Below are 15,703 nucleotides of genomic sequence, written 5' to 3'. Positions count from 1 at the left end.
GCCTTGGCTTCCTTCCTGCTTGCTTTCAGTGTGCTCTGTGTGATGCTTTCACAGGCTCTGGTTTCAGGCATTTAGGCATCAGATATTTGTCTCTACCCGCAGCTGTGACTTTTCAGTACATCTGAGTGTACGCTTGCTGGCTGACAACGCTGCAATTTTCACACTTACTCCTCGCTTTGCGAGCAACTGCTGATCAAGTATAGAGGCAATCGGGCAAACATATGAGGGGAATTTTGCTCCTTCAGTCAAGCCCTCATGCTTGTTTCTGTAGTGTAGTGGTTATCACGTTCGCCTAACACGCGAAAGGTCCCCGGTTCGAGACCGGGCAGAAACAATGGGCAGTGTCTGCTTTTGTGTTTGCTCCCTAAAAGCTTAGTCTCACTCAGGGATGGCCTTTAAAAACTTGTGACCTGTGTAAAACTTGTATTACTATTGCAGGCCGGTAAAAAGTTATCTGCATCTTTGCGTAGTCGTGCATGTGCCTGGTTTCTTATTCTGTTTTTTACTTTTTTTTTTCTTGGCCATGTTATATTGTGGGGCCTTTAAACCTGTCACCTTGATAGGAACATTGCAAGCGGCAGCATCGACAAGTGCAGACTGAGGAGTCAGACCTAAACACAGACTCAGCTGTCAGGATGGCCGAGTGGTCTAAGGCGGCAGCCTCAAGAGAGCTTGATCTTCAGTTAAGCTAAGCATCCTGGTTTGCTCATGTAGTTGTGGGTTCATATCGCACTTCTGATAGGTCTATTTTCTGCCCTTAAATCTTCCTCTGCTTGCACAGCCAGCTCCCCACAACACTATCTTTGCAAGCTGCTGTAGCATATGAAAAGAAATCCACCAACCCTCCGGCTGGGCCCTCAATCAGCATTCCATGTATTTCTGGAAGGGGCATCTCAGTCACGCCTTCTGTTAGAGCTGCACCTTATCACTGTAACTACCATGCTGGTTTCTACTTAAGCAGTTGATTCCATCGTTTGAAGTGAGGCTCTCCTGCCACTTTTGGGCAGAGAAGGCACTGCCCCTGCAACAACAACAGGCAGACAAGCTCAACCTGGGTTTCCTGGTTAGGTGGGCGGAGCAGAATGGCAATGGTCCCTCCTTGTGACTTGAAATTAACATGAAGAAGACAGAGAGGCAGCTGGGAGTAGGCAGTACCCATGCACCCCTGAACACTGTCTTGCGATTTTCACCCAATTCTGAAATGAGTCGGGAGGAAAGGAGGTGATTTTCCTATCGAAGGCCATTCTGGGAATTCAGCCACCCCGCGTCTCCCAGGTGAGTGTTTCAGGCCTGTGAGGCACTCATATAAATCTCGCCTGATCGAGCACTGAGCGAGCAATTGTGCTTGAATACAAGAGGCATGCTCCTCTGGCTCAGGCGCAAGAGATGGCAGGCCCTTCAGTGCTTCTGGTCTGGAAGTCTACGGTGCAAGGGCCCAGGTCCTGCGGAGGCGTACAACTACCAGAAAGGGTCTGCTTTTCTCATCAGCGCCACAGTTCAGCTTGCTAGCATAGGGCTTCTTGACTACCTCTTGCCTTGCTAGAGGCAAAAAAAACCCCCTTGGCACAAAACATCAATTGCTATGGCACGCTTAGAAGGAGAGTCTCCAAGTGGCCCTGCTTTTTCACAAAGACACTTCAGAAGATGTTTGAAAGGCTTTTGCAGCAGCAGGCTCGTTGGTCTAGGGGTATGATTCTCGCTTTGGGTGTGAGAGGTCCCGGGTTCAAATCCTGGACGAGCCCGTGCCTTCATATGTTCGATCTGTTTTTAAACAGGAGTATTTCTGCTTTCCACTGTTGTAAGATGCCATGGTGGAATGCATTGCATGCTTTCTACTGGTGTCGAGGCAGTTCGGCATGATGAAGGAGTGCAGGATTTCTTTCTAACTGCTTTTTTGTGTTGGAGCAGCACTTCTCGTTGGAACATGAAATGCACAGTGCTTCTCCAAAGTAATTGCAGGGCTGGTTTTGAAATCACCTCTTGGAATGAAAGTGATCCCAGTTCCTTTCTTCCAAAGGAAGAGATCCTGTCAGAAAGGCTCAGCTTTGAGCGTCATGAATATTGTCCCTTAGTCCTTGCATTCCAGTCCAAAGCATAGCCACATAAAGAAAGCAGGTGTGTCTGTTTCCAGTGCAGTGGTTCCAGTCCAATGCATAGCCACATGAAGCAAATAAGCAGGCATGTCTGTTTCTGTAGTGTAGTGGTTATCACGTTCGCCTTACACGCGAAAGGTCCCTGGTTCGAGGCCAGGCAGAAACAGCAAGTTGCTGTGCTTTATCACATTATTTGCATTTACCACCTCACCTGACAGGTAAATTGAAATTAAAGAGGCTGTGTCTATCCCTCACCATCGTGAGGTACTACGCTCCAAGGGCATCGGTCTCAACTCACCAAGAGAAGACGATACACCTTACGGCAGTCAGTTGCTCCCTTTTTGACCTTTCCATTGAAGCCTGGGCCTACTGTGGTCAAGCCAGCCAAGGAAGGAAGGTATGAGAGCGAAAATGGCTTTCCTACCTTCACCAAGAACATACACCTTGAGCAAAGAAAGGGCCAGACTTACAAGGCCCTATCGCCACCGGCACATCATCTTTAGTGACGCCCCGGTGGCACTATGTACTGTGCCGTATTTACAAGACGCCGTTCAACCACGTTTTGTGGCTTAACACCACCTTGTAAATACGGCCCCTTCACACGCAGCCCTTTCCCTGGAAGGGGCGTGCAATGGGCGTTGCTCTGGGTGGGCCACTGCAACACCATAGCATTTTGATGCTGCTCCAGTTTTACGAGTTTTTGTAAATCTGTGGCAGCGCCAAAATCCAAGCGCCATACAATGGGTGTCGTTATAGTGGAGAAACGAGCAGAAATGTTTTCATTTCTCCTCATTTTTGCTCTTTCTATGTGTGCTGCACGAACATATCGCCACTGAAGATTTCTGTTGTGCAGGAAGGTGTGCCTTCCTGAACAAAAACAATTTCCCCCTCCACGCAGCCATCCTTGTACCATGGCGCAAGGATGGCTGCGTTGGTGCTCGGCAGCTAATTTAGAGCTGGCGCAGAGGGAAGCACAGGGGTGCGCTGTATTCTACTAAATACGGCGCTTCCCTGCATTTTGAAAATGACTGAGTGCGAGGCTGCCAAATTTGGCAGAGCGTCTCACTCAGTCATCCTCTTGTAATTATGGGCCAAAAGGTCTAAAGGATAGAGGCGTTTTATGTCATGTTCGATGACGACCATGGAAATGACTCTAGTCATATTGCAGAAGAGAGAACCATGTGCATTTTCTTGCCTTGCGATGTATTCGCCCACTCTCTGCCCTCAACCCTAGGAGCAGGGTCTGAGCAGTGGTGCTTCTGTGCCCTCGCTCGTTGGTGTCCGGGTCCAAATCCCCAACACACCCTTTTTAGCAGAAAACACACAAATTTTACTCAAAATACACAAAGCTTGAAGATTCCTCATTCCACTCAAAGCATTGTTGTGCAAAATATTTTTAGCCTCAGGAGAAAAAAAGGATCACCATGCCTTGGCTTCCTTCCTGCTTGCTTTCAGTGTGCTCTGTGTGATGCTTTCACAGGCTCTGGTTTCAGGCATTTAGGCATCAGATATTTGTCTCTACCCGCAGCTGTGACTTTTCAGTACATCTGAGTGTACGCTTGCTGGCTGACAACGCTGCAATTTTCACACTTACTCCTCGCTTTGCGAGCAACTGCTGATCAAGTATAGAGGCAATCGGGCAAACATATGAGGGGAATTTTGCTCCTTCAGTCAAGCCCTCATGCTTGTTTCTGTAGTGTAGTGGTTATCACGTTCGCCTAACACGCGAAAGGTCCCCGGTTCGAGACCGGGCAGAAACAATGGGCAGTGTCTGCTTTTGTGTTTGCTCCCTAAAAGCTTAGTCTCACTCAGGGATGGCCTTTAAAAACTTGTGACCTGTGTAAAACTTGTATTACTATTGCAGGCCGGTAAAAAGTTATCTGCATCTTTGCGTAGTCGTGCATGTGCCTGGTTTCTTATTCTGTTTTTTACTTTTTTTTCTTCTTGGCCATGTTATATTGTGGGGCCTTTAAACCTGTCACCTTGATAGGAACATTGCAAGCGGCAGCATCGACAAGTGCAGACTGAGGAGTCAGACCTAAACACAGACTCAGCTGTCAGGATGGCCGAGTGGTCTAAGGCGGCAGCCTCAAGAGAGCTTGATCTTCAGTTAAGCTAAGCATCCTGGTTTGCTCATGTAGTTGTGGGTTCATATCGCACTTCTGATAGGTCTATTTTCTGCCCTTAAATCTTCCTCTGCTTGCACAGCCAGCTCCCCACAACACTATCTTTGCAAGCTGCTGTAGCATATGAAAAGAAATCCACCAACACTCCGGCTGGGCCCTCAATCAGCATTCCATGTATTTCTGGAAGGGGCATCTCAGTCACGCCTTCTGTTAGAGCTGCACCTTATCACTGTAACTACCATGCTGGTTTCTACTTAAGCAGTTGATTCCATCGTTTGAAGTGAGGCTCTCCTGCCACTTTTGGGCAGAGAAGGCACTGCCCCTGCAACAACAACAGGCAGACAAGCTCAACCTGGGTTTCCTGGTTAGGTGGGCGGAGCAGAATGGCAATGGTCCCTCCTTGTGACTTGAAATTAACATGAAGAAGACAGAGAGGCAGCTGGGAGTAGGCAGTACCCATGCACCCCTGAACACTGTCTTGCGATTTTCACCCAATTCTGAAATGAGTCGGGAGGAAAGGAGGTGATTTTCCTATCGAAGGCCATTCTGGGAATTCAGCCACCCCGCGTCTCCCAGGTGAGTGTTTCAGGCCTGTGAGGCACTCATATAAATCTCGCCTGATCGAGCACTGAGCGAGCAATTGTGCTTGAATACAAGAGGCATGCTCCTCTGGCTCAGGCGCAAGAGATGGCAGGCCCTTCAGTGCTTCTGGTCTGGAAGTCTACGGTGCAAGGGCCCAGGTCCTGCGGAGGCGTACAACTACCAGAAAGGGTCTGCTTTTCTCATCAGCGCCACAGTTCAGCTTGCTAGCATAGGGCTTCTTGACTACCTCTTGCCTTGCTAGAGGCAAAAAAAAACCCCTTGGCACAAAACATCAATTGCTATGGCACGCTTAGAAGGAGAGTCTCCAAGTGGCCCTGCTTTTTCACAAAGACACTTCAGAAGATGTTTGAAAGGCTTTTGCAGCAGCAGGCTCGTTGGTCTAGGGGTATGATTCTCGCTTTGGGTGTGAGAGGTCCCGGGTTCAAATCCCGGACGAGCCCGTGCCTTCATAGGTTCGATCTGTTTTTAAACAGGAGTATTTCTGCTTTCCACTCTTGTAAGATGCCATGGTGGAATGCATTGCATGCTTTCTACTGGTGTCGAGGCAGTTCGGCATGATGAAGGAGTGCGGGATTTCTTTCTAACTGCTTTTTTGTGTTGGAGCAGCACTTCTCGTTGGAACATGAAATGCACAGTGCTTCTCCAAAGTAATTGCAGGGCTGGTTTTGAAATCACCTCTTGGAATGAAAGTGATCCCAGTTCCTTTCTTCCAAAGGAAGAGATCCTGTCAGAAAGGCTCAGCTTTGAGCGTCATGAATATTGTCCCTTAGTCCTTGCATTCCAGTCCAAAGCATAGCCACATAAAGAAAGCAGGTGTGTCTGTTTCCAGTGCAGTGGTTCCAGTCCAATGCATAGCCACATGAAGCAAATAAGCAGGCATGTCTGTTTCTGTAGTGTAGTGGTTATCACGTTCGCCTTACACGCGAAAGGTCCCTGGTTCGAGGCCAGGCAGAAACAGCAAGTTGCTGTGCTTTATCACATTATTTGCATTTACCACCTCACCTGACAGGTAAATTGAAATTAAAGAGGCTGTGTCTATCCCTCACCATCGTGAGGTACTACGCTCCAAGGGCATCGGTCTCAACTCACCAAGAGAAGACGATACACCTTACGGCAGTCAGTTGCTCCCTTTTTGACCTTTCCATTGAAGCCTGGGCCTACTGTGGTCAAGCCAGCCAAGGAAGGAAGGTATGAGAGCGAAAATGGCTTTCCTACCTTCACCAAGAACATACACCTTGAGCAAAGAAAGGGCCAGACTTACAAGGCCCTATCGCCACCGGCACATCATCTTTAGTGACGCCCCGGTGGCACTATGTACTGTGCCGTATTTACAAGACGCCGTTCAACCACGTTTTGTGGCTTAACACCACCTTGTAAATACGGCCCCTTCACACGCAGCCCTTTCCCTGGAAGGGGCGTGCAATGGGCGTTGCTCTGGGTGGGCCACTGCAACACCATAGCATTTTGATGCTGCTCCAGTTTTACGAGTTTTTGTAAATCTGTGGCAGCGCCAAAATCCAAGCGCCATACAATGGGTGTCGTTATAGTGGAGAAACGAGCAGAAATGTTTTCATTTCTCCTCATTTTTGCTCTTTCTATGTGTGCTGCACGAACATATCGCCACTGAAGATTTCTGTTGTGCAGGAAGGTGTGCCTTCCTGAACAAAAACAATTTCCCCCTCCACGCAGCCATCCTTGTACCATGGCGCAAGGATGGCTGCGTTGGTGCTCGGCAGCTAATTTAGAGCTGGCGCAGAGGGAAGCACAGGGGTGCGCTGTATTCTACTAAATACGGCGCTTCCCTGCATTTTGAAAATGACTGAGTGCGAGGCTGCCAAATTTGGCAGAGCGTCTCACTCAGTCATCCTCTTGTAATTATGGGCCAAAAGGTCTAAAGGATAGAGGCGTTTTATGTCATGTTCGATGACGACCATGGAAATGACTCTAGTCATATTGCAGAAGAGAGAACCATGTGCATTTTCTTGCCTTGCGATGTATTCGCCCACTCTCTGCCCTCAACCCTAGGAGCAGGGTCTGAGCAGTGGTGCTTCTGTGCCCTCGCTCGTTGGTGTCCGGGTCCAAATCCCCAACACACCCTTTTTAGCAGAAAACACACAAATTTTACTCAAAATACACAAAGCTTGAAGATTCCTCATTCCACTCAAAGCATTGTTGTGCAAAATATTTTTAGCCTCAGGAGAAAAAAAGGATCACCATGCCTTGGCTTCCTTCCTGCTTGCTTTCAGTGTGCTCTGTGTGATGCTTTCACAGGCTCTGGTTTCAGGCATTTAGGCATCAGATATTTGTCTCTACCCGCAGCTGTGACTTTTCAGTACATCTGAGTGTACGCTTGCTGGCTGACAACGCTGCAATTTTCACACTTACTCCTCGCTTTGCGAGCAACTGCTGATCAAGTATAGAGGCAATCGGGCAAACATATGAGGGGAATTTTGCTCCTTCAGTCAAGCCCTCATGCTTGTTTCTGTAGTGTAGTGGTTATCACGTTTGCCTAACACGCGAAAGGTCCCCGGTTCGAGACCGGGCAGAAACAATGGGCAGTGTCTGCTTTTGTGTTTGCTCCCTAAAAGCTTAGTCTCACTCAGGGATGGCATTTAAAAACTTGTGACCTGTGTAAAACTTGTATTACTATTGCAGGCCGGTAAAAAGTTATCTGCATCTTTGCGTAGTCGTGCATGTGCCTGGTTTCTTATTCTGTTTTTTACTTTTTTTTTTCTTGGCCATGTTATATTGTGGGGCCTTTAAACCTGTCACCTTGATAGGAACATTGCAAGCGGCAGCATCGACAAGTGCAGACTGAGGAGTCAGACCTAAACACAGACTCAGCTGTCAGGATGGCCGAGTGGTCTAAGGCGGCAGCCTCAAGAGAGCTTGATCTTCAGTTAAGCTAAGCATCCTGGTTTGCTCATGTAGTTGTGGGTTCATATCGCACTTCTGATAGGTCTATTTTCTGCCCTTAAATCTTCCTCTGCTTGCACAGCCAGCTCCCCACAACACTATCTTTGCAAGCTGCTGTAGCATATGAAAAGAAATCCACCAACCCTCCGGCTGGGCCCTCAATCAGCATTCCATGTATTTCTGGAAGGGGCATCTCAGTCACGCCTTCTGTTAGAGCTGCACCTTATCACTGTAACTACCATGCTGGTTTCTACTTAAGCAGTTGATTCCATCGTTTGAAGTGAGGCTCTCCTGCCACTTTTGGGCAGAGAAGGCACTGCCCCTGCAACAACAACAGGCAGACAAGCTCAACCTGGGTTTCCTGGTTAGGTGGGCGGAGCAGAATGGCAATGGTCCCTCCTTGTGACTTGAAATTAACATGAAGAAGACAGAGAGGCAGCTGGGAGTAGGCAGTACCCATGCACCCCTGAACACTGTCTTGCGATTTTCACCCAATTCTGAAATGAGTCGGGAGGAAAGGAGGTGATTTTCCTATCGAAGGCCATTCTGGGAATTCAGCCACCCCGCGTCTCCCAGGTGAGTGTTTCAGGCCTGTGAGGCACTCATATAAATCTCGCCTGATCGAGCACTGAGCGAGCAATTGTGCTTGAATACAAGAGGCATGCTCCTCTGGCTCAGGCGCAAGAGATGGCAGGCCCTTCAGTGCTTCTGGTCTGGAAGTCTACGGTGCAAGGGCCCAGGTCCTGCGGAGGCGTACAACTACCAGAAAGGGTCTGCTTTTCTCATCAGCGCCACAGTTCAGCTTGCTAGCATAGGGCTTCTTGACTACCTCTTGCCTTGCTAGAGGCAAAAAAAAACCCCTTGGCACAAAACATCAATTGCTATGGCACGCTTAGAAGGAGAGTCTCCAAGTGGCCCTGCTTTTTCACAAAGACACTTCAGAAGATGTTTGAAAGGCTTTTGCAGCAGCAGGCTCGTTGGTCTAGGGGTATGATTCTCGCTTTGGGTGTGAGAGGTCCCGGGTTCAAATCCCGGACGAGCCCGTGCCTTCATAGGTTCGATCTGTTTTTAAACAGGAGTATTTCTGCTTTCCACTCTTGTAAGATGCCATGGTGGAATGCATTGCATGCTTTCTACTGGTGTCGAGGCAGTTCGGCATGATGAAGGAGTGCGGGATTTCTTTCTAACTGCTTTTTTGTGTTGGAGCAGCACTTCTTGTTGGAACATGAAATGCACAGTGCTTCTCCAAAGTAATTGCAGGGCTGGTTTTGAAATCACCTCTTGGAATGAAAGTGATCCCAGTTCCTTTCTTCCAAAGGAAGAGATCCTGTCAGAAAGGCTCAGCTTTGAGCGTCATGAATATTGTCCCTTAGTCCTTGCATTCCAGTCCAAAGCATAGCCACATAAAGAAAGCAGGTGTGTCTGTTTCCAGTGCAGTGGTTCCAGTCCAATGCATAGCCACATGAAGCAAATAAGCAGGCATGTCTGTTTCTGTAGTGTAGTGGTTATCACGTTCGCCTTACACGCGAAAGGTCCCTGGTTCGAGGCCAGGCAGAAACAGCAAGTTGCTGTGCTTTATCACATTATTTGCATTTACCACCTCACCTGACAGGTAAATTGAAATTAAAGAGGCTGTGTCTATCCCTCACCATCGTGAGGTACTACGCTCCAAGGGCATCGGTCTCAACTCACCAAGAGAAGACGATACACCTTACGGCAGTCAGTTGCTCCCTTTTTGACCTTTCCATTGAAGCCTGGGCCTACTGTGGTCAAGCCAGCCAAGGAAGGAAGGTATGAGAGCGAAAATGGCTTTCCTACCTTCACCAAGAACATACACCTTGAGCAAAGAAAGGGCCAGACTTACAAGGCCCTATCGCCACCGGCACATCATCTTTAGTGACGCCCCGGTGGCACTATGTACTGTGCCGTATTTACAAGACGCCGTTCAACCACGTTTTGTGGCTTAACACCACCTTGTAAATACGGCCCCTTCACACGCAGCCCTTTCCCTGGAAGGGGCGTGCAATGGGCGTTGCTCTGGGTGGGCCACTGCAACACCATAGCATTTTGATGCTGCTCCAGTTTTACGAGTTTTTGTAAATCTGTGGCAGCGCCAAAATCCAAGCGCCATACAATGGGTGTCGTTATAGTGGAGAAACGAGCAGAAATGTTTTCATTTCTCCTCATTTTTGCTCTTTCTATGTGTGCTGCACGAACATATCGCCACTGAAGATTTCTGTTGTGCAGGAAGGTGTGCCTTCCTGAACAAAAACAATTTCCCCCTCCACGCAGCCATCCTTGTACCATGGCGCAAGGATGGCTGCGTTGGTGCTCGGCAGCTAATTTAGAGCTGGCGCAGAGGGAAGCACAGGGGTGCGCTGTATTCTACTAAATACGGCGCTTCCCTGCATTTTGAAAATGACTGAGTGCGAGGCTGCCAAATTTGGCAGAGCGTCTCACTCAGTCATCCTCTTGTAATTATGGGCCAAAAGGTCTAAAGGATAGAGGCGTTTTATGTCATGTTCGATGACGACCATGGAAATGACTCTAGTCATATTGCAGAAGAGAGAACCATGTGCATTTTCTTGCCTTGCGATGTATTCGCCCACTCTCTGCCCTCAACCCTAGGAGCAGGGTCTGAGCAGTGGTGCTTCTGTGCCCTCGCTCGTTGGTGTCCGGGTCCAAATCCCCAACACACCCTTTTTAGCAGAAAACACACAAATTTTACTCAAAATACACAAAGCTTGAAGATTCCTCATTCCACTCAAAGCATTGTTGTGCAAAATATTTTTAGCCTCAGGAGAAAAAAAGGATCACCATGCCTTGGCTTCCTTCCTGCTTGCTTTCAGTGTGCTCTGTGTGATGCTTTCACAGGCTCTGGTTTCAGGCATTTAGGCATCAGATATTTGTCTCTACCCGCAGCTGTGACTTTTCAGTACATCTGAGTGTACGCTTGCTGGCTGACAACGCTGCAATTTTCACACTTACTCCTCGCTTTGCGAGCAACTGCTGATCAAGTATAGAGGCAATCGGGCAAACATATGAGGGGAATTTTGCTCCATCAGTCAAGCCCTCATGCTTGTTTCTGTAGTGTAGTGGTTATCACGTTCGCCTAACACGCGAAAGGTCCCCGGTTCGAGACCGGGCAGAAACAATGGGCAGTGTCTGCTTTTGTGTTTGCTCCCTAAAAGCTTAGTCTCACTCAGGGATGGCCTTTAAAAACTTGTGACCTGTGTAAAACTTGTATTACTATTGCAGGCCGGTAAAAAGTTATCTGCATCTTTGCGTAGTCGTGCATGTGCCTGGTTTCTTATTCTGTTTTTTACTTTTTTTTTTCTTGGCCATGTTATATTGTGGGGCCTTTAAACCTGTCACCTTGATAGGAACATTGCAAGCGGCAGCATCGACAAGTGCAGACTGAGGAGTCAGACCTAAACACAGACTCAGCTGTCAGGATGGCCGAGTGGTCTAAGGCGGCAGCCTCAAGAGAGCTTGATCTTCAGTTAAGCTAAGCATCCTGGTTTGCTCATGTAGTTGTGGGTTCATATCGCACTTCTGATAGGTCTATTTTCTGCCCTTAAATCTTCCTCTGCTTGCACAGCCAGCTCCCCACAACACTATCTTTGCAAGCTGCTGTAGCATATGAAAAGAAATCCACCAACCCTCCGGCTGGGCCCTCAATCAGCATTCCATGTATTTCTGGAAGGGGCATCTCAGTCACGCCTTCTGTTAGAGCTGCACCTTATCACTGTAACTACCATGCTGGTTTCTACTTAAGCAGTTGATTCCATCGTTTGAAGTGAGGCTCTCCTGCCACTTTTGGGCAGAGAAGGCACTGCCCCTGCAACAACAACAGGCAGACAAGCTCAACCTGGGTTTCCTGGTTAGGTGGGCGGAGCAGAATGGCAATGGTCCCTCCTTGTGACTTGAAATTAACATGAAGAAGACAGAGAGGCAGCTGGGAGTAGGCAGTACCCATGCACCCCTGAACACTGTCTTGCGATTTTCACCCAATTCTGAAATGAGTCGGGAGGAAAGGAGGTGATTTTCCTATCGAAGGCCATTCTGGGAATTCAGCCACCCCGCGTCTCCCAGGTGAGTGTTTCAGGCCTGTGAGGCACTCATATAAATCTCGCCTGATCGAGCACTTAGCGAGCAATTGTGCTTGAATACAAGAGGCATGCTCCTCTGGCTCAGGCGCAAGAGATGGCAGGCCCTTCAGTGCTTCTGGTCTGGAAGTCTACGGTGCAAGGGCCCAGGTCCTGCGGAGGCGTACAACTACCAGAAAGGGTCTGCTTTTCTCATCAGCGCCACAGTTCAGCTTGCTAGCATAGGGCTTCTTGACTACCTCTTGCCTTGCTAGAGGCAAAAAAAAAACCCTTGGCACAAAACATCAATTGCTATGGCACGCTTAGAAGGAGAGTCTCCAAGTGGCCCTGCTTTTTCACAAAGACACTTCAGAAGATGTTTGAAAGGCTTTTGCAGCAGCAGGCTCGTTGGTCTAGGGGTATGATTCTCGCTTTGGGTGTGAGAGGTCCCGGGTTCAAATCCCGGACGAGCCCGTGCCTTCATAGGTTCGATCTGTTTTTAAACAGGAGTATTTCTGCTTTCCACTCTTGTAAGATGCCATGGTGGAATGCATTGCATGCTTTCTACTGGTGTCGAGGCAGTTCGGCATGATGAAGGAGTGCGGGATTTCTTTCTAACTGCTTTTTTGTGTTGGAGCAGCACTTCTCGTTGGAACATGAAATGCACAGTGCTTCTCCAAAGTAATTGCAGGGCTGGTTTTGAAATCACCTCTTGGAATGAAAGTGATCCCAGTTCCTTTCTTCCAAAGGAAGAGATCCTGTCAGAAAGGCTCAGCTTTGAGCGTCATGAATATTGTCCCTTAGTCCTTGCATTCCAGTCCAAAGCATAGCCACATAAAGAAAGCAGGTGTGTCTGTTTCCAGTGCAGTGGTTCCAGTCCAATGCATAGCCACATGAAGCAAATAAGCAGGCATGTCTGTTTCTGTAGTGTAGTGGTTATCACGTTTGCCTTACACGCGAAAGGTCCCTGGTTCGAGGCCAGGCAGAAACAGCAAGTTGCTGTGCTTTATCACATTATTTGCATTTACCACCTCACCTGACAGGTAAATTGAAATTAAAGAGGCTGTGTCTATCCCTCACCATCGTGAGGTACTACGCTCCAAGGGCATCGGTCTCAACTCACCAAGAGAAGACGATACACCTTACGGCAGTCAGTTGCTCCCTTTTTGACCTTTCCATTGAAGCCTGGGCCTACTGTGGTCAAGCCAGCCAAGGAAGGAAGGTATGAGAGCGAAAATGGCTTTCCTACCTTCACCAAGAACATACACCTTGAGCAAAGAAAGGGCCAGACTTACAAGGCCCTATCGCCACCGGCACATCATCTTTAGTGACGCCCCGGTGGCACTATGTACTGTGCCGTATTTACAAGACGCCGTTCAACCACGTTTTGTGGCTTAACACCAACTTGTAAATACGGCCCCTTCACACGCAGCCCTTTCCCTGGAAGGGGCGTGCAATGGGCGTTGCTCTGGGTGGGCCACTGCAACACCATAGCATTTTGATGCTGCTCCAGTTTTACGAGTTTTTGTAAATCTGTGGCAGCGCCAAAATCCAAGCGCCATACAATGGGTGTCGTTATAGTGGAGAAACGAGCAGAAATGTTTTCATTTCTCCTCATTTTTGCTCTTTCTATGTGTGCTGCACGAACATATCGCCACTGAAGATTTCTGTTGTGCAGGAAGGTGTGCCTTCCTGAACAAAAACAATTTCCCCCTCCACGCAGCCATCCTTGTACCATGGCGCAAGGATGGCTGCGTTGGTGCTCGGCAGCTAATTTAGAGCTGGCGCAGAGGGAAGCACAGGGGTGCGCTGTATTCTACTAAATACGGCGCTTCCCTGCATTTTGAAAATGACTGAGTGCGAGGCTGCCAAATTTGGCAGAGCGTCTCACTCAGTCATCCTCTTGTAATTATGGGCCAAAAGGTCTAAAGGATAGAGGCGTTTTATGTCATGTTCGATGACGACCATGGAAATGACTCTAGTCATATTGCAGAAGAGAGAACCATGTGCATTTTCTTGCCTTGCGATGTATTCGCCCACTCTCTGCCCTCAACCCTAGGAGCAGGGTCTGAGCAGTGGTGCTTCTGTGCCCTCGCTCGTTGGTGTCCGGGTCCAAATCCCCAACACACCCTTTTTAGCAGAAAACACACAAATTTTACTCAAAATACACAAAGCTTGAAGATTCCTCATTCCACTCAAAGCATTGTTGTGCAAAATATTTTTAGCCTCAGGAGAAAAAAAGGATCACCATGCCTTGGCTTCCTTCCTGCTTGCTTTCAGTGTGCTCTGTGTGATGCTTTCACAGGCTCTGGTTTCAGGCATTTAGGCATCAGATATTTGTCTCTACCCGCAGCTGTGACTTTTCAGTACATCTGAGTGTACGCTTGCTGGCTGACAACGCTGCAATTTTCACACTTACTCCTCGCTTTGCGAGCAACTGCTGATCAAGTATAGAGGCAATCGGGCAAACATATGAGGGGAATTTTGCTCCTTCAGTCAAGCCCTCATGCTTGTTTCTGTAGTGTAGTGGTTATCACGTTCGCCTAACACGCGAAAGGTCCCCGGTTCGAGACTGGGCAGAAACAATGGGCAGTGTCTGCTTTTGTGTTTGCTCCCTAAAAGCTTAGTCTCACTCAGGGATGGCCTTTAAAAACTTGTGACCTGTGTAAAACTTGTATTACTATTGCAGGCCGGTAAAAAGTTATCTGCATCTTTGCGTAGTCGTGCATGTGCCTGGTTTCTTATTCTGTTTTTTACTTTTTTTTTTCTTGGCCATGTTATATTGTGGGGCCTTTAAACCTGTCACCTTGATAGGAACATTGCAAGCGGCAGCATCGACAAGTGCAGACTGAGGAGTCAGACCTAAACACAGACTCAGCTGTCAGGATGGCCGAGTGGTCTAAGGCGGCAGCCTCAAGAGAGCTTGATCTTCAGTTAAGCTAAGCATCCTGGTTTGCTCATGTAGTTGTGGGTTCATATCGCACTTCTGATAGGTCTATTTTCTGCCCTTAAATCTTCCTCTGCTTGCACAGCCAGCTCCCCACAACACTATCTTTGCAAGCTGCTGTAGCATATGAAAAGAAATCCACCAACCCTCCGGCTGGGCCCTCAATCAGCATTCCATGTATTTCTGGAAGGGGCATCTCAGTCACGCCTTCTGTTAGAGCTGCACCTTATCACTGTAACTACCATGCTGGTTTCTACTTAAGCAGTTGATTCCATCGTTTGAAGTGAGGCTCTCCTGCCACTTTTGGGCAGAGAAGGCACTGCCCCTGCAACAACAACAGGCAGACAAGCTCAACCTGGGTTTCCTGGTTAGGTGGGCGGAGCAGAATGGCAATGGTCCCTCCTTGTGACTTGAAATTAACATGAAGAAGACAGAGAGGCAGCTGGGAGTAGGCAGTACCCATGCACCCCTGAACACTGTCTTGCGATTTTCACCCAATTCTGAAATGAGTCGGGAGGAAAGGAGGTGATTTTCCTATCGAAGGCCATTCTGGGAATTCAGCCACCCCGCGTCTCCCAGGTGAGTGTTTCAGGCCTGTGAGGCACTCATATAAATCTCGCCTGATCGAGCCTGATCGAGCCCTGAGCGAGCAATTGTGCTTGAATACAAGAGGCATGCTCCTCTGGCTCAGGCGCAAGAGATGGCAGGCCCTTCAGTGCTTCTGGTCTGGAAGTCTACGGTGCAAGGGCCCAGGTCCTGCGGAGGCGTACAACTACCAGAAAGGGTCTGCTTTTCTCATCAGCGCCACAGTTCAGCTTGCTAGCATAGGGCTTCTTGACTACCTCTTGCCTTGCTAGAGGCAAAAAAAAACCCCTTGGCACAAAACATCAATTGCTATGGCACGCTTAGAAGGAGAGTCTCCAAGTGGCC

The 15,703-nt window shown here is 48.4% G+C and overlaps 13 non-coding genes across 13 annotated transcripts; all 13 read left to right on the top strand.

The window, feature by feature from the left end:
* Positions 1-261: 261 nt before the first annotated feature.
* On the top strand, positions 262-334 carry TRNAV-AAC (transfer RNA valine (anticodon AAC)). Its single transcript has one exon. It is a non-coding gene; the product is annotated as a tRNA-Val (tRNA).
* A 1,336-nt stretch (positions 335-1,670) lies between these two features.
* Positions 1,671-1,742, top strand: TRNAP-UGG (transfer RNA proline (anticodon UGG)). The gene has a single exon. It is a non-coding gene; the product is annotated as a tRNA-Pro (tRNA).
* Positions 1,743-2,186: 444 nt separating this feature from the next.
* Positions 2,187-2,259, top strand: TRNAV-UAC (transfer RNA valine (anticodon UAC)). The gene has a single exon. It is a non-coding gene; the product is annotated as a tRNA-Val (tRNA).
* A 1,521-nt stretch (positions 2,260-3,780) lies between these two features.
* Positions 3,781-3,853, top strand: TRNAV-AAC (transfer RNA valine (anticodon AAC)). Its single transcript has one exon. It is a non-coding gene; the product is annotated as a tRNA-Val (tRNA).
* A 1,337-nt stretch (positions 3,854-5,190) lies between these two features.
* On the top strand, positions 5,191-5,262 carry TRNAP-UGG (transfer RNA proline (anticodon UGG)). Its single transcript has one exon. It is a non-coding gene; the product is annotated as a tRNA-Pro (tRNA).
* A 444-nt stretch (positions 5,263-5,706) lies between these two features.
* On the top strand, positions 5,707-5,779 carry TRNAV-UAC (transfer RNA valine (anticodon UAC)). Its single transcript has one exon. It is a non-coding gene; the product is annotated as a tRNA-Val (tRNA).
* A 1,521-nt stretch (positions 5,780-7,300) lies between these two features.
* TRNAV-AAC (transfer RNA valine (anticodon AAC)) lies at positions 7,301-7,373 on the top strand. Its single transcript has one exon. It is a non-coding gene; the product is annotated as a tRNA-Val (tRNA).
* A 1,336-nt stretch (positions 7,374-8,709) lies between these two features.
* Positions 8,710-8,781, top strand: TRNAP-UGG (transfer RNA proline (anticodon UGG)). The gene has a single exon. It is a non-coding gene; the product is annotated as a tRNA-Pro (tRNA).
* A 444-nt stretch (positions 8,782-9,225) lies between these two features.
* On the top strand, positions 9,226-9,298 carry TRNAV-UAC (transfer RNA valine (anticodon UAC)). Its single transcript has one exon. It is a non-coding gene; the product is annotated as a tRNA-Val (tRNA).
* Positions 9,299-10,819: 1,521 nt separating this feature from the next.
* Positions 10,820-10,892, top strand: TRNAV-AAC (transfer RNA valine (anticodon AAC)). Its single transcript has one exon. It is a non-coding gene; the product is annotated as a tRNA-Val (tRNA).
* Positions 10,893-12,228: 1,336 nt separating this feature from the next.
* TRNAP-UGG (transfer RNA proline (anticodon UGG)) lies at positions 12,229-12,300 on the top strand. The gene has a single exon. It is a non-coding gene; the product is annotated as a tRNA-Pro (tRNA).
* A 444-nt stretch (positions 12,301-12,744) lies between these two features.
* Positions 12,745-12,817, top strand: TRNAV-UAC (transfer RNA valine (anticodon UAC)). Its single transcript has one exon. It is a non-coding gene; the product is annotated as a tRNA-Val (tRNA).
* A 1,521-nt stretch (positions 12,818-14,338) lies between these two features.
* On the top strand, positions 14,339-14,411 carry TRNAV-AAC (transfer RNA valine (anticodon AAC)). The gene has a single exon. It is a non-coding gene; the product is annotated as a tRNA-Val (tRNA).
* The last annotated feature ends 1,292 nt before the right edge of the window (positions 14,412-15,703 follow it).

The sequence above is a fragment of the Pleurodeles waltl genome, chromosome 10 (genome assembly GCF_031143425.1).
Source record: "Pleurodeles waltl isolate 20211129_DDA chromosome 10, aPleWal1.hap1.20221129, whole genome shotgun sequence".
Classification (NCBI taxonomy): domain Eukaryota; kingdom Metazoa; phylum Chordata; class Amphibia; order Caudata; family Salamandridae; genus Pleurodeles; species Pleurodeles waltl.
Note: the sequence above shows the minus strand (reverse complement) of the source record. Positions and strands in the feature narration are given on the sequence as shown.